At 45.9% G+C, this 18,276-nt stretch overlaps 1 protein-coding gene across 2 annotated transcripts in view; it reads right to left on the reverse strand.

Annotated features, from left to right (window-relative positions):
* The window catches only part of MAP3K13 (mitogen-activated protein kinase kinase kinase 13), a 144,113-nt gene that overhangs the window by 94,304 nt on the left and 31,533 nt on the right, over positions 1-18,276 (reverse strand). For both annotated transcript variants that reach the window (XM_050965399.1, XM_050965398.1), the window contains exon 3: positions 9,183-9,346. The gene's annotated coding sequence lies outside the window, so the exon portion shown is untranslated. The remainder of the gene's footprint in view (positions 1-9,182; positions 9,347-18,276) is intronic.

Raw genomic sequence — 18,276 nt, forward strand, 5'->3', positions numbered from 1 at the left:
GGCAGAAGACAAAGGGAACCTTCTCCTTATGAAATATACTGCATAGCAGGTCAACCACGAGTGCTCCCAGTTCACTCACCTACTGCCCAATATGATAGCGACTAAAAAGTGGACCTTCATGAACAGATATGATGACATGGAACAGGTGACCATCAGTTGAAAGGTATTCCAGTAAGTACTGAGAGTTCCAGGTTGAGATCCCATTGCAGTGTGGGTTTCACCATTGGTGGAAAGGTCCTAATAAGATCTTTCAGGAACAGAACTATGGTAGGGTGAAAAAATATAGAGTGGCCTTCTATTGGAGGAGGAAGGCACTGATTTCTGCTGGGTAGACATGCAGCAAGTTGATGGAAAGTCCTGAGATCTTTAGGGATGGGAGATAGTCTAAAACAGCAGGGATGCCTGTTGTTTCTAAGGGTAACTGGCTCTACAGAAACACCTCCATGTAGCTAGATGGCATTATATGGTGGAGCCTTTTCTGTTGTGATCGAGAACAGTTCAAACGGGTTCTGCACATGATAGCTCTAGGTCTGACACCCCTCAAAATATTGTGAGATGAGGAAGGTCTGGCTTGGGAGGTCTGATCCTGCGGTTCTCCTGAGTCAACAGATCTAGAAAGGGTCAGATACTGATAGGAGGATGGGCTGATGTCTGGAGGACGTCCAGAAACCAGAACTGTCTGGGCCACCGGGGTGCAATCAAAATGACCTGGGCTCTGTCATGAAGAATTTTTCATAGAACCTGAGGAAGCAGGGGGGCAAAGGGGAGAAAAACCAATGTATCATACAGTCTGTATAGCATAACAGAAGGGCATCACCCCAGAAGTCCTACTCTAGAGCAGCATAGGTTCAGAAGGGAGTTATGTATCTCCCATTTGGGGTCTGTGGAGAAGTGCCTGCTGAGATTGTTGGCCAGAGAATTCTGTGCATAAACTCCGCGACTCTGTACAGACAGGAAGAGATTTTGCTCCACTTTGTTTATGTAAAATACATTCATCACATTATCTGACGTTATCTGGATATGACAAAACAGTGGAAGGAATTGCATACTAGGCAGACTATGCTCCTCCAGAAGACTGATATGCATTCTGGCCTCCCAAGGAGACCATGTGCCTTGCACAGTGTGAGCGTCCACATGGGTTCCCCATCTTTTCAGGGATGCATCTGTGATTATGGTCGCGTCACGTGTAGGTGGAAGGAAAGGCACTCCTGCATGCACATCTCCCAGGTTCGTCCGTCATATGAGGGAAGCTGTGGCCTTGGGAGGGACTGTCACTTTGGTATTCATGTTGTCTCTACCTGGTGAGTAAACAGATTAGAGCCAGGCCTGCAAGTAAAAGCGGTGAAGCCCAGCAAATAGTGTTACGTAGGTACACCCAGCCTTGTGGCCTAGTAGGTAAAGACAGTCCTTGACTATGGTGCAGGGTCTGATAGTGAACAGTTTTATCAGTCTGTTCATGGTCTGAAATCTGTTCACAGGCTGGTAGGCCTTCACTGAGGTAGAGTCCAGGGTTGCTCAAATAAAGTTTATGATTTTCACAGGGGCCAAAGTGGACATTTCATTGTTTACACAGACACTCAAGGATGCCAGAAGACAAAGCAAGAACAGTGTCACTGACTGGACCTCCTTGCTGTATCTGCCCATCAGGAACCAGTCATCCAGATACAGTAAGATGGTGTAACCATTTCATTTCATCTGGACCATCACTACTGGGTGCTGTTGCCAGTCCAAGAGGGAGCACTCTGAACTGGTAGTGCTCCTCTCCTATCAGGAATCTGAAGAGCTGTCTGTGAGATGGGTGAATATCCACATGAAAGCAAGCATCTTTAATGTTGAGTTCCATGAACCGTTTGCTTTCCTCCAAGAAGGGGATTATCAATGCTAATGTAACCATGCATGTCATAAACGGATAGTTAAGAGTTAATGGAACAGAAGTACTTCATATCTCTTTTGCCTGGAAAGGGTTAACAAGAACAGTGAGCCTGGCTATCACCTGACCAGAGGACCAATCAGAGGACAGGATACTTTCACATCTTGAGGGAGGGAAATTTTGTGTGTGCTGTTAGTTTTTTGGTTGTTGTTCACTCTGGGGGCTCAGAGGGATCAGATGTGCAACCAGATTTCTCTCCAGTACAGGCTCTTATAAGTTCAGAATAGTGAATACTAAGTAGATAAAGCGAGTTAGGCTTATGGTTGTTTTCTTTATTTGCAAATGTGTATTTGGCTGGAAGGAGTTCAAATGTGTATTTGGCTGAAAGGATTTTAATTTGTACTTGTATACTTAGGGTGGGAGGGTATTCCCAGTGTCTTTAGCTAAAAAGACCCTGTACCTATTCCATTTTAAAATTTACAGAGATAATTTTTACTGTTTTTTCTTTCTTTAATTAAAAACTTTTCTTGTTTAAGAACCTGATTGTTTTTTTATTCTGGTGTGAGACCCCAGGGGACGGGGTCTGGATTCACCAGGGAATTGGTGGGGAGAAAGGAGGGAAGGGGGAGAGAGAGGCTAATTTCTCTCTGTGTTAGGATTACTGTCTCTCTCAGGGAGAATCTGGGAGGGGAAGAGAGAAGGAAGGGGGACGGTGAATTTTCCTCTCTGTTTTAAGATTCAAGGAGTTTGAATCACAGTGATCTTCCAGGGTAACCCAGGGAGAGGCAACGGTGAGGGAAAGGGTTTACTGTCCTTCTGTAAGATCCAAAGGGTCTGGGTCTTGGGGCTCCCCGGGCAAGGTTTTGGGGGACCGGAGTGTACCAGGCACTGGAATTCCTGGTTGGTGGCAGCGCTACAAGTACTAAGCTGGTAATTGAGCTTGGAGGAATTCATGCTGGTACCTCATCTTTTGAACGCTAAGGTTCAAAGTGGGGAATTATACCATGACAATGCAGAATTTTGATTTTCAAATAAAAACATTCAGCTGCTGTAGATCAAGAATAAGTCTCCATCCTTCATTTTTCTGAGGCACTAAAGGATATGGAGAGTAGAATTCTTTCCCTTGATGTTGAGGTGGCCCTTCTATAGCCCCTTCCTGAAGACAAGAGCCCACTTTCACATGGAGATCCTCTATTAGGAAGTGGTCCCTGAAGAGAGGTGGGGAAGGAGGCTTGCGACTGGGATGTGCAAAACTCAATCATCTAGCCAGAGTGAATGATCTTTAACACCCACATGTCTGTCATTACCCTTCAGTTGTGGGCAAAGTATGCGAGGCAGCGACCACAAGTTAGGGGGACAGTATAGGATGGCATCTAATTCAGGTATGCAGTCTTGAGTGCCCTGGTTGAGTTGTCGCAGTTGAAGAGAGGGAGCCACATATCCGGGTCTTTGCACCCTTTGATATGTGTGGTGGTTTGTAAGGGCACTGATGATAAAACGGTTGAGGGAGAGGGTCTGGACTTATAAGCTTGTTTGTGTGGTTTTCTCTTCAGGGCCAGGGTGTAGATGCCCAGGGAGTGAAGGGTTGTCCTGGAGTCTTTAAGCAAGAGTAGTGAGTAATCAGTCTTCTCAATCAAGCAATTAGACCAAAGGGCAAGTCATCAATGATATTTTGGACCTCCCTAGAGAACCCCAAAGAGTGAAGCCAGGATTCTCACCTCATAACAACTATGGCAATAATTCTAGATGCAATGCCAGCTGTATCCACTGCTGCTTGGAGTTAATTTTTAGCCACCAGTCTGCCCTCATTGATGAGGGGTTGAAATTGATCCCTGTCCTCCTGGGGAAGTTTGTCCTTGAATTCCACCTATTTACAATAATTTGTGAAACAGTATTTTGCTAACATGGTTTGGTAGTTAACAATTTTGAATGGGAGGCTGATTGATGAAAATACCTTCCTCCCTAGAAGGTCAAGACATTTACTGCCTTTGTCAGCTGAAGCTGATTTAGCGTGTTGTAGCCTGGATCTTTCCATGGGTGCCTGCACTACTAAGGAGTTGAGCGCTGAGTAGGTATGACCTTAAGAGCATCCCTATGCCAGAAGGCAAAGGGCTCTCACAAGGTATCTAGCAGTGAGTTTCACCTAGTCCAACCAGCTCAATGGACCCCAACTCATTACTGTTATAATCGGCATCTAAAAGGCGTCATGTAACATGTTGCTGGAAAACTGATAACTCCTTGATCACTGATATTCTTGCATGATGTATGTATGTATGTATGTATGTATGCATGCATGGTCAGCCCACAAAGGACAATACAGTTATGCTGGAATTATGCTAAAATATGTTTAAACCAGGCATGGCAAGGGAAAATTATAAACAGATTTTTTTCCAGATAAAGGAACGAGGTTCTGCCTGTTTGAATGCGTCTCCCATATAAATTGAGCAAGGTATAACCAAAAGACAAAAGTATATTTGTATCACAGGCAAACAAAGGCATCAGAACAAGCGGGAAAAATGTGATCACTTAATCTCAATGGGGGATGGATACTGCACCCCCAGGAAGCCTTCCTGTCCTTGAAGCAGGAGTCAATGAACTTTGAGAGCGATACTTTTCAAAGGTTTACTGGACTATAAAGAGAGGGCACAGAACCACTAAGTTATCCTTCACCCAAGGAGATAAGGAAAACTAGTGCCTTGGATTCTGTGAGGACCTGACTAAGAGCTAGTCAGCCACTGCTGGAAAAGGAAGATTGGTGAGGAAACTACCTCAAACAAAGCCAGCAGCTTGTTAAGTTGGGCCTTAGCCATTATAAAGCATATTTTTACTTTGAGTTGTTTATAAACCTTCCGATCTTTATCTCATATACTTGAACTCACTTAAAGTCTCTCTCTTTTTGCTTAAATAACCTTGTTTTACTTTTTATCTAAACCAACCAAGTCCTTTGATCGAAGTGATTGTTAACTCCAGTCAAGATAACAAGCTGTTGTTTCTGTCTCTTTAAAGGAGCCAGAAACACAGTAACTTCTGTGAGTGTTCCAGGAGTGGGCTGGACATTGCAGGGCGATGGTACTGGGGAATTCTGGGGCTTGGCGGGAGTTGGTGTCATTCTGCGAACAGTAACTGAGTGGTGGAAGTCAAGTGTGACCTACATGTTTGTAGGCTGGTTATTGATGTCTGGACTGTTAGACACAGCAGCATAGCATTTAAGGCACCCAGAGTTGCAAGGCAGGGAGTGACACAACCCCTCACTGGTCTGGGTTGCAACAGGGGTAAACAGGAACTCTACCCATTTAGTTAGCATGAAGCAACATTTTTCGGCCCTTTTCAGGTTGGGAGCACAGGAGACAGAGGTATGCCACACTGTCCTGGCACGTTCCAAAATGGCCTCGTCCACTGGGAGGGATGCTCTGCTAGGGCCAGATGGTTGCAGAATGTCAAGAAGCTTATGTTGCATGTCATGGCCCTCTTCAAGAGGGATCTGGAGTTCAGTCACCACTCTCTGCAAAGGCTCCTGGCATTGCCTGTAGTTGTCAAGCAGTGATGGAAATAATGGAGTGATTGCTTCATCAGGTGAGAAAGATGACATGCCCACTGGAACCATCAGCACTAGTGGATCCAGTTCAATTTCTTCCTTCAGGTACTCAAGAAGCACATGCTCTACTAACTGAAAATATTAAGTCATGAAACCATCATGGATGAATGAAAGTAGCATTGGACGGATGAAGCAAGACCAGTTTTGTGTAGGTCTGGGCCTCTCGTCTGAATACCTGATTGCTTTCACCAGGATAAAGTCAGTTTCAACTCAAGAAGCAATTCTACTTCCCCAGTGAAAAGATTCCACCTTAACCACAAACCCTGATTAATTACAGAATAGTAAACGAATGGAATAGTATTCTCTTCATGAAGTCACATTTCCTCAAGAATTTCATGTTGAAATTTAAATGAGAATATTTATTAGTAAAACCATTTTTCAGGCCCATTCCCAGAAGAAATGGAAGTTTCCCATATTATGCTCATTCCTGTGCACTAACCAAAACAGTAAAACTGTTTAGATGATAACTCACAATTCAAAGGCAAGGACAAGAGACATTTCAATGAATATATGTACAGAAAATAGGGATGCTTAGCTCTCATGAAAGCATTCCCCTGTTCTTAATTCTTAAAGTATACACATCATTTCCTTTTTACAACATATGCAAGGAACCTGTGCCTGCAATTCAGATTGCTAGATGACTAAACTCCCTTTAATAAAATTGAACGATTTATACTGGAGATAACCCAATTTTTGTCTGCGTGAACCATAAAGTACTTTTTCAAAAATCTGTACTTTTGAAGTTAACCTGTTCTCCATTTGGTTGAATCAAACAAGTCTGTTATCTAAAGCAATTAAAACTTCACATATTTTGTATAATAATCAAACGGATGTTATTCTATTGCTACATATATCAAGTATCTCCTACTTTGAAAATAAATAGCAACTTCACCTAAGCATTTGTGTAACACTAGATCGTTATCTGGTGATATCTGATTCTATTGTCAGTTCCCAATTTTTATTTATTTTAAACAATTATTTTATGTAGTTTTCAGCATATAAAATAGACAAAGCTAAACAGTAAAGACTACAGCTATGATCTAGCAACAGCTGGCATACACTTCTATGATATCACTACCTAATCTACATATAGTACTGCAGAGATGCTGAAGACCACATATGTATTCCGAAATACCAGAGGCACATGCAGGCACATCTGAAAAATTTTAGACTATAGAATTCTTCTTTCCTTTGGGAAAAGAGACAGAGTCTGACCTCCTGCTAATCACAAGCCACAGAATCTCACCCAGTGACTCCTGCATCGAGCACAATTTGCGATTGCACTATGTGACGTCTTTGTAAAAGACGGTCAGTCTTGATTTAAAAGTTGTAAGTGATGGAGTATTTATCCCATCACTTGGTAATCTCCTCCAGTGGTTCAGACATGAAATGATCACAATATTGTCACTGTAAAAAAGTTTTACAGATTAAGTAATAATGGATCCAGTTGTTGTTTTGTACAAAAGGGATTCCCACATTTAGACATCACCTTACGAATTTAAATTGCAGTCAACCAATAGTACCAAGAGCATTCATGCGAATGTTCAGAAATAACATACACAGGCACCCACTGATGTCCACCAGCACATCACTGAGGCCCATTACATCCAGAAAAAAAATTGTAAATCTGCTTGCTAATAAATACCCACTTCCACAATAAAATGATCCACTAGCCTAGCCAAACAAATAGGCCTTACATCACACCTGAAGTTTACCAAACAGGAGTGCTGGAGGCAGGAAGTTCCAGATACACAGGCCCCCCACAGACCATTCCAACTGCAGAAACTCAAGGTGGAGAGCTTTGTCTGGACTGGTGGGGGAAAAAAGGGTAGTCACTCTTTCTCCTCAGGATGGTGAAGGGAGTGGCCGGGGGAAGGGAGGGAAGGCAACACCTGAGCTAATGGGCAGGCCAGTGGGAGATAGGTAAGCCATTGGCCCTGCACATATGTGAAAGAATATATAAACCCTGTCCCTCCAGCCTGAGCTCCCTCTCACACCTCATTAGTATCTCCTGCCCCTGGGATTAGCATAGGACCAGGTTTTCTGGTATGTTGCAGCTATTGCGGGAGTTCTCAAACTTCACTGCACCGCGACACCCTTCTGACAACAAAAATTACTACACAACCCCAGGAGGGGGGACCGAAGCTTAAGCCTGCCCGAGTCCTGCCAAAGCCAGAGCCCCACCACCTCAGATGGGGGGAACAAAGCCAAAGCCCAAGGGCTTCAGCCCCAGGTGGAGGGCCTGTAACCTGTGTCCCACCACCCAGGGCTGAAACCTTTGGGCTTTGACTTCGGTCCTGGGCAGTTGGGCTAGGGCTTTGGCCTTGGGGCTCAAGCTTCAGCTTCCACTCCAGCAAGTCTAATGCCACCCCTGGTAACCCCACTAAAACAGGTCACAACCCACTTTGGGGTCCCCACCCGCAGTTCAAGAACTGCTGAGCTACTGCATTAAACACCTCTTTGGGGACTGGGAAGGAATTTTTCCCTCACCACCAGTCTGGCCAGCACAGCGTGGGTTTTTTGGAGTGGTTTTTTTTTTGGGTTTTGCCTTCCCCACAGCAGCTCAGTGACTCTGTGGGGTAGGTCAGGAAGTAAGGTTCAAGTTGTTGCAATTTACCGGTTGGCAGGCATCCAGTGCAAGTTCATGTTTCGTAGATAGTCCAGTTCCTTGATGAACTGGAAAGAGACTTAGGAGGAACACATCCTCTAAAGAAGCTGGGGAACAGGGTTGGGGTTCCTAGTGTCTGGCACTATGAGGAGATAAGGGACTGAGGAAATGGGGTTAACCCTTATATGAGAGGAAAGTGCTGGGGTCCCAGCACCAGGCTAGGACTAGCTGTGGAGGACTGGGGGACCGACGGCAGCCCTCCACCAGGTAGAAATGATTAAGGAAGGAATCACTGTACAAACTATTGCCAGTTATTTCCCAGATAAGTTAATAAATAAAGCTGCAGCCTAATTAATCCACATCCATAGCATTTTCTCTTTCCATGTGACTAGGACAACGCATTTCCACTGGCTGTGGCATGCTTCAACTCTGAAACAGACAGCCAGAATGACCCAGATCTCAATAGCAGTGGCAGAACAGCTCTCTCCCGTAATTGCTCCAGAAACAAATAGCCAATGTAAATCATGGAGCACTGGTGTTATTTGCTCATCTGAGGAAGTGAGCCACTATATTCTATACTAGCTGAAGAATCAGAGTACTCTTCACCAGTAGCCATATTCCTGAGGTTAAAAAGACATGACTTTTTGTTCTTATGACTTACTGTGACAAAGAATGCGTAGAGAAAAGTAGTCAGATTCCAGGAAAAACGAAATGAAAAAATGCACTATCCCAAAGCTGTCCCATGAGAATACATGATCAGTGATGGACCCAAACAGCCCAGAGAGTTCAAGTTGTATTTGCAAAGACCAGACAAAAACCTTCAGCTGAAAGTGTGCCCACAGGCTTTGGGCACCCTTTAAATGCTTGTCCCTCCCTATCCACACCTATCAGAACTGAGCCTAGCCAGGTGCACTATAGCTTATATTAACACAAGTATACAATTTCCATATTAGACATGTCTATGTACAAGAGGAATGGCAGGTGGCCATCATTTAGGAAGTAGAAGAAGATATACTTGAAAATTAAAGACCACACTTTCAGAAAATTGTGCTCTTTGAATTCATATCTATTGAAGTTATTCACACTCTTACCACAAGTTAAATACAAACCAGTTCTGATGCTGGATCATTTTTCCAAGTGCACTGAAAGCCCATGTCCTCTTGGCTTATTGTCCATATGCTTCTGCTTCAGGTCAGATAAACCAAACTGCTCTCTGAAGCTGCACTGAGCGTAAGGTCTAAGACAGTCCAACACTGGATTCTTCTCTCTAAAACTAACAGACATAAAAGAAAAAACTCAGTGTTGTGTTTAAACAAGAATGGACCTGAATAAACTGTCTCTAAGTTCACCCAAAATAAAGCAGTGTATCAGTAATGCCAAGAGGAACATTTCAGTCTTGTAGGGTGAAGACATGCCTCTACAGTTATGAGTCACACATACATACAGACGAGCATATCCAATGTTAGCTATTCTTCTTTCACTCTTAAGTAGAAGCACACAAGTCCAAGGTAGAAAAGTTCTATTAGATCATCTAGTACAATAACTGATAGCACAGAGTTGTTCTCCACAACATATTTTGTTCTACATTTTCCTGTCCAATACAAAAAAAAAAAAAATCACCAGTAAGTTGCATAGGACACAAAAACTGGGGAGGTGGTAAATAATGAAGAGGACAGGTCACTAATACAGAGTAATTTAGTGAATTGGGCGCAAGCAAACGTGTGTTTTAAAATGGCTAAATATAAATATATACATTTAGGAAGAAAGAATGTAGGCCAGAATTACATGATGGGGCACTCTATTCTGGGAAGCAGTACTCTGAAAAAGATTTTGGGGTCATGGTGAATAATCAGCTGCACAGGAAGTCCCAGTGCAATGCTGTTGCCAAAAGGGCTAATGCTATCCCGGAATGCATGAAGAGGGAGACCTTGAGTGGAGAAGAGAGTTTATACTTTTGTATTCAGCACGGTTGTGGCTGCTGCTAGAACAGTGGTTTTCAAACAATGGGTCGTGACCCAGTACTGGGTCGCGGAATGTAAGGCACTGGGTAGTGGCGGATCTGATCAGCACCGCTGACTGGGCTGTTAAAAGTCCTGTCGGCAATGCTGTCCGGTTAAGGCAGGCTAGTACCTACCTGTACTGACACCGCGCTGCGCCCCCGAAGTGGCCAGCAGCAGGTCTGGCTCTGAAGGTGGGAGAGCCATGGGGCTCCACACACTGGCCCCCCCGAGCCAATGGGAGCTGGGGGTGGGTGGTGCCTGCAGGCGAGAGCCGCTTGCATGCCTCCGCCTAGGAGCCGGACCAGCTGCTGTCCGCTCCGCTGCTGACTGGGAGCCACCCGAGTCTGCACCCCAATCCCCTGCCTTAGCCCTAAGCCCTTTCCAAACCCGGAGCCCCTTCCTGCACCCAAAACGCCTCATCTCCGGCCCCACCCCAGAGCCTGCACCCTCAGCCCAGAGCCCTGACCCCCTCCTACACCCTAACCCTCTGCCCTAGCCCAGAGCCCCCCTAAACCCTGAACCCCTCATTCCTGGTCCTACCCCACAGCCCTCACCCCAGCATCCCAACCCTGTGCCCCAGCCCTGAGCCTTCCCACACCCCAAACCCCTCATACCCAGCTCCGTTGGGTCACAGGCATCAACAATTTTCTTCAACTGGGTCGCCAGAAAAAGAGTTTGAAAACCTCTGTGCTAGAATACTGCATGCAGTTCTGGTATCCAAAATTCAGTAGGGGTATTGATAAATTGGAGAGGGTTCAGAGAACATCAACAAGAATGAATAAAGATATTTTCTGATCCGTATAATGATAGACTCAAGAAGCTCACTATATCTAGCTTCGCGTCACTAAGTTTAAGGCCAGAAGGGACCACCAGATCATTTACTCTGTATAACACAGGCCACTAGCACCCACACATTAAACCCAACAACCTAAATTAGAGCAAAGTATTACGAGACACAGACTACTAGACTATTATGTGACACAGGCAGAGGGACTGCAGTGCACCAATGCCAGTGGCTCCTGCAGTGACAGGCAAATGATTACATGAGATATACCCAGATAATTGTGGCAACTGTACTATAGGTAGATTAGGAGCTGCCAGGGTCGGGGGAAAGGGGCCTAACCCCCCCAGCCCAGGTGCTGCTCAGGTGCTGCTGCAGGGAGAGAGAGCTGGGGGAGTCCTTTCCCCCCACCGTAGCCCCAGTACCCCAAACTGCTCATCCCCAGCCCCATCTCAAAGCCTGCACCACCAGCCAGAGCCCTCATCCCCAACTCCCGCACTGCAGCCCTCTGCCCCAGCCCTGAGCCACTCATCCCCGGACCCACCCCAGAACCCACTCCCCCAGCTAAAGCCCTCACCCCGCCACACACCCCAACCCTCTACCCCAGCCCTGAGCCCCCTCATATACTCCAAACCTCTCAGCCCCATCCCGTCACATTAATTTAGTTATATGCATCAATATGGAGGTGATGTGTCACACGCAACCTTCGTTTTGGTGCACATAACAAAATTCATTTTGCATATATGTGAGAAAAATTAAAGGGAACACTGCTTCTGAGCCCTGGCCCCACCATCACAAGCAATCCCATCATACAATCCCACTCATAAATTTGTCTAGCTCTCTGAAAACTAATTAAGTTGTTTGCCCACATAACTCCTATTGGGAGGCTGTCCCAGAACCGCACAAATCTGATGGTTAGACAACTTTTTCTGATTTCCAGTTTGATTTTGTTCATTACCAGTTTATATTCATTTTTCTCTTGTGCCAACATTGTCCTTTAGCTTAAAAAGCTCTTCACCATTCCTGGAATTTACTCCTGGATATATTTACAGAGAGCAATTATACCTTCTCTCAGCCCTCTTTTTGCTAGATTAAACAAGCTCACCCAGCCCCTTCACATAAGATGAACCCTTCACTCCCCTCATCATCCTAGTAGCTCTTCTCTGCACCTGTTCCAGTTTAAATTAATCTTTCTAGAACACTGGTAACCAGAATTGTACACAGTATTCCAAACAAGGTCTTAGCGGTGCCTTGTACAATGGCACTAATAGCTTAACAAAGCAAAGGTTAAGGGATGACTTGACTACAGTCTGTAAGTACTTACAGAGGGAACAAATATTTAATAATGGGCTCTTCAATCTAGCAGGCAAAGGTATAACATGATCTAATGGCTGGAAGTTGAAGCTAAACAAAATCAGGCTGGAAAGAAGATATAAATTATTGCTGGTGAAAGTAATTAATCACTGGCACAATTTACCAAGGGTCATGGTAGATTCTCCATCACTAACAATTTTTAAATCAAGATTGGATGTTTTTCCAAAAGATATGCTCTAGAAATTTTGTGTGTGTGTGTGTGGAGGGTAGGGGGGGAGGAGTCCTATGGTCTGGGTTATACCAGAGCTCAGACTCACAATGATCTCTTCTAGCCTTGGAATAAATGAATAAGTGTCTTGGGTAATGGAGCTTACGGCACTTTCCTTGGAAGAATATGCCACATCAAATGGATTTTAGAAATTACATTTTTCCATATATTCATTATTAAATTTTCTCTCTCAATTATATTCTATCATTCCTGGTTATATCCCAGTGTACAACCCTATCAGTCTCCTTCCTTCGTGTTTACACCTTTCAAACACTTGTAGAAAACTTTCATCTTCCCATTATCTACAAATAGTGCTAGTTCCCAGAAAAAAGTCAAAATTCCTCCAAGCCAATGGCTCATCGGGCTGATGCAGTTAAGGCATGTCAGTTTCAGAACATAATAAATTTTGGATACAATCATCTCAAAATGGCCTGTTGTTCTTACTGCTACAAACACACATCAGACAGACAAAGACTTCTTCACAGCAGACCCAGTACTAATAATTAAGATCCTCCAACCCTTAGCTCCCCCTCCACACAGATGTGTGGGGAAAGAGTTTTATTTTTACACAAACAAAAAAATCATGTTATAAAAGGGGAAAAAAGCCTTCTTTCAGAACAGCTTTAAGTACCAAAATCTCTGCACTGGATACAGATATAGAAGATGGGATTCAGTAAGTCTAGCACAGTTTTTTTACCATGGTCAGAGACTTTACTTTCTAAAAGACAAATGCCTCTGGACCTTATCCTGCAAAGACACGGGGATCTGCTTAACTTCAGGCATTGTGCACAGCCCCACTGAAGTCAACAAACTACTCCCACCACATGTCAAGTCATTGCAGAATCAGATCACAGGTATGTTTACATATTTTGAAAATGAAAATATTACATGGTACTAACTCTATTTCAAGTCTGAATACTTGGATTTACACTGAAATTAGATCTTTCTAACATAAAGTCAAAGTCCTATAAACAGACTCTATATAACAAATCATAAGGTATTTGGAAGTTTGTAACATCACTTCAAGAGAGAAAATATAAAACCGGAACAGATACCTTTACTTATGACACGGGAGAGACTGGAATCTATTTGCTTCTGACTAAACACTTTATTTGCAGAGCAATTTCCATTCCCTCACCCCCTTGTGTGTTAGCCTTCTGTAACTGTTCTACGAAGTTAATACACTGATAGGAATGTTTTCTGAAACAGGCAGCTTTCAAATGAATATTGCAAAATATTCACAGAATTTTTAATTGTGAACATTCACACTAGAATCCTGGTTCTAAGTGTTGCATTCCTTCAAGACTGGGAACAGAAACACACCATGTGAGACGTGTGTTTATATAAACAGTTCAAATTATAAATACTGAATACTCACAATGAACTGTTCATAAACAAGCTACAGATCAAGTTTTATTTGAATAAATTGTTTATCATATAATTGTGAACTATGAATGTCTTCATTCACTTGCAGACAATTGAAATAATTTTATTCATTAAAATGTTTTGACCTTTACAAATTATGAAAATGGCAAATTAAAAACAATATATAATAGGAAAAGCAATTTCTTAATTCCCTTTCAACTTAAAGTTCTTTAAATCTCTCCCCTCAGCACACAGCAAACAATAAGCAGCAAGGAAACCATACATTAAGAGAAAATTCATACCTGACACAGAAAAAAGCAATATAAGAAAGCGATTTAAAAGCAAAACAAAACCAGATCTTTTGGAGAGTACTGCATCTCAGAATAGCTTGACCTAATGCCTCCAAATTTACATCACCTCAAGACCTCAACTGGCACTCAATTTTCAAGTCCTGTGCCAGCATTGCACTAATGTACACTCATTCTTTCTCTAATAGTTTTCAACGATATTATCTTCAACACACTCATTCAAGAATTGACCTTCATTGCATTCATGACAGCACCATAGGCATGTGCACAGGGTGTACCCAGGCACACCCTAATGCCCGCAGGCCGGATCCAGCCCCTCAAGGCTTTGGATCCAGCCCGCGAGATTTGCCCCCTGTGGTGCCGCAGGCCCCGCACCACTCTCAGAAGCGGCCGGCATGGCACCATGTCTCTGGGGCCCCAGAAGGTGGGACAGAGGGCTCCATGCATTGCTCCAAGCACCGCCCCCCGCAGCTCCCATTGTTAGGAACAGGGAACCACGGTCGATGGGAACTTTGGGGGAGGTACCTGGCGGCGTGGCAAGGGCAGCGCGCGGAGCTCTTTGTCCCCTCCTCCCCCCGCCCACCAAGGGCAAAGCAGGGACGTGGTGAGCAGCGCGGCGTGGAGCCAGGGCAGGCAGGCAGAGAGCGTGCCACTGCAGGTAAGCAGTGCCGAGCTGGAGCCCAAACACCTCCTGTACCCTGCCCCCCAATTCCCTGCCCTAAGCCCCCTGCCTATACCCCATACTCTTCCTGCACCCCAACTCCCCGCCCTGAGCCCCTTGTCTGCACCTTGCACCCCAGCCCCCTGCCTGCACCTTGCACCCCAGTCACCTGCTCTGAGCCCTCTCCTGCGTCCTGCCCCAAGCCCCCTTCCTGCACCCCGCATCCCGCCTGCACCCCAGCTCCCTGCCTTAAGCCCCTTGCCTGCACCTCGCACCCCAACCCCCTGCCCTGAGCCCCCTCCTGCACCCCGCCCCAACTCCCTTCCCTGAGTCCCCTTGCCTGCACCTCACATTCCAACCCCATGCCCTAGGCCCCCTGCCTGCACCTCGCACCCCAACTTCCTGCCCTGAGCCCCTTCCAGCACCCCACCCCCTGCCCTGAGCCCCCCCTGCATCTTGCCCCACAACTCCCTTCCCTGAGCCCCCTGCCATACTGCATACCCCTCCTACACCGCAACCCCCTACCCTGAACCCCCTGCCTGCACCGCAAACCCCAACCTCCTGCCTTGAGCCCCCTCCTGCACCCCACCCTCAACTCCCTGCCCTGAGCCCCCTGCCGCACCCCTCCTGCACTTCCAACCCCGTCCTGAGCCCCACTACACCCTGCACCCCATGTACTCCAACTCTGAGCCCTGTTGCACCCTGCACCCCTCCTGTACCCCAACTCCCTGCCTTAAGCTCCCTGCCTGCACCTCATACCCCACCCCCCTGCCCTGAGCCCCCTCCTGCACTCCACATTGCTCCTCTGACCCAATCCCTTGCCCTGAGCCCCTTCCTGCATACCACACCCCCTCCCACACTCCGCACTCCCTCCTGCACCCCAACCTTTATGATGTTCGCCTTTAAAATAAATAAATAAAATTCCCTAGGTGCACATCCTAATGAAATGTGCTGTGCACGCATACGGACAGCACATCGCAACATGTCTCTCTACATCTATTGTATAAAGTGCAGTTGTAGCCATGCTGGTCCCTGGGTCACCAAGGCAGGTAAGGCAAGTAATATCTTTTATTGGACCAGCTTCTGTTGGTGAAAGAGAAGCTTCTTCTTTAGGTCTGGGAAATGTATTCAGAGTGTCACAGCTAAACAAAGATGGAAGAGCTTATTTCGCATCAACAGTTAGCACATATTTGAAGGGACCATTCAAGGTGAAGTGGACCGTTAACTTCACTCCCCCCAATGCCTGGAGAGGTGTTAAGTGGGTTATAGATGGTTGTAATAAGCCACAAATCCAGTGTCTCTGTTCAGTCCATGATTTTAAGTATCTAGCAATGTTATGAATTTAAGCTCCCTGGCTTGTCTTTTTAAGATTTGGTTCCGGTTTCCTTTCAGCTTAAGGACAGAGTTCAGATTTAGTGCGATTGCTCTGTGAAAAGCATTCAACCACTGGTGATGAGTTGTTTTTGTTGTTTATCATTTTTCTGTGTGAGTTCATTCAAGAGAATAGTGATTGTCTAGTTTCACCCACACATTTGTTATTGGGCCATTCAGTGCACTGGATGAGATATACCACTTGTTGTGACAGGCATGTGTAGGACTGTCGTAGAGTAACCACTCACCAGCACAGCACCTCCTGCTGGTCAGTCTGGGAATTAGCTCATCCAGCTCAGGAATGCCCTCCTCAGGCTGGTTTATCACCCTCGGTTACCTGCCCTGTTGTCTCTACCACCTCTGGCCCCATGTCCCTCCTGGACCCCGGTGCCCCTTACACTGGGGTGCTACCCCAAACCAGTGCCCCCACACTCTGGGTAGCCCCTCCCAGGGGAACCCCAACCCCCCTATACCCACCTTCCCTCAGTGGCTACTGCCAGTCATCATCTAGCCCCTTCTCTCAGGGGCAAACTGCAGTCTGAAGTGGCCACTCATCACTGGTAAGGGGGTTTGACCTGCTACCTTTTCTTGGCCTAGCTGCCTCTCTGCAGCCCTAGTACCTCCTCAGGCCTTTACTGCAAGGCCTCAGCCTGGAAGGTCATCAGGCCAGAGCTCCCCAGTTCAGCCTGCTCTTTCCCAGTACCGCTCTGTCCAAGGTACCCCTGTCTCTACCAGGCAGCTAGGTCCTTCTTGCTCCACTGCTGGAGCAAGACTCACTTCTTTTCCCCAGAAGCCCTTCTTATATTGGCTGTCTCGAACCCACTCGTGATTGGCTTCACAGGGCTGCTTTTAACCCCTTCCAAACCAGAGCGAGGTGACTACCCCACTACAAGGACCCATAGATATTGAAAGGTGTGTTGATCATCATAGCAGTGGAGTCTCAAATATTTACAAGATAATAGACAACACTCAGAAATCCAACCCAAACACATCAAACTCATCCACTGCATCCTCACCCATTATAAATTTTACATTTAGGGCTTGGCTACACTGGAGAGTTGCAGCGCTGGTGATGGGGTTACAGCACTGCAACTCACTCTGTGTCCACACTTGCAAAGCACAGCCAGCGCTGCAACTCCCTGGCTGCAGCGCTGGCTGTACACCTGGTCTGCTTGGGGTGTAGTGATTCCAGCACTGGTGATGCAGCGCTGCTCATCAAGTGTGGCCACCAAAAGCGCTGTTATTGGCCTCCAGGGTATTAGGAGGTATCCCACAATTCCTGTCCACAACAAACCAGAAAAATGGCTGAACTACGAGCTCCCCGGAGCTACTTATCTAAAAAACAAACACAGCTGCTCTTTGCTCCAGTGAGCGAGAGAGGGGAGGCAGGGGAATTGTTTTGGAATGTTCACAGCTGTTTGCTAGAGGGGACGGGGGAGTCCGTGTTGAGCAGCTGCTTATGTGGTCTGAAGGCTATTTAGGAGTGCATAATTTGCATTTAGTGAATAAGAGAGAGGTGGGGGAAGGGTCAAAACTTTTAAAATGATTGAAGGTAGGTGCTGTGTATCTTCCAGTCCTTAGAACTTGCAAGGCAGGGAGCTGACACAGTGTCAGCTCCAAAAATCCACTCTCTCTGTCTCCTCCACGCTCCCTATCACACTCCACCCCATCCCCCTCTTTTGAAAAGCACGTTGCAGCCACTTGAACGCTGGGATAGCTGCCCACAATGCACCACTCCCAACAGCGCTGCAAATGTGGCCACACTGCAGCGCTGGTAGCTGTCCCTACACAGCTGTACGAACACAGCTGTAACTCCCAGCGCTGCACATCTCCAAGTGTAGCCATACCCTTAGTGACAAACACTTTGTCCAAACCATGGGAACAGCCATGGGTACCAGGATGGCTCCCCAATATGCCAACTTCTTCATGGGCCACCCTGAAGAATTTCTGGACAAATGCACCACAAATCAATGATATGCCCAAGATATTTCAATGATGTTTTCATCCCCTGGACACAGGATTTAAACTCCCTCATAGATTTCCATCACAACTTCAACAACCACCAGACATCCACTACCCTCTTTAGAACACTCTCACACTAGTAGTAAACTTCCTGGACACCACAATCAGCTTCA

This window comes from Gopherus flavomarginatus, chromosome 8 (assembly GCF_025201925.1).
Source record: "Gopherus flavomarginatus isolate rGopFla2 chromosome 8, rGopFla2.mat.asm, whole genome shotgun sequence".
Classification (NCBI taxonomy): Eukaryota; Metazoa; Chordata; order Testudines; family Testudinidae; genus Gopherus; species Gopherus flavomarginatus.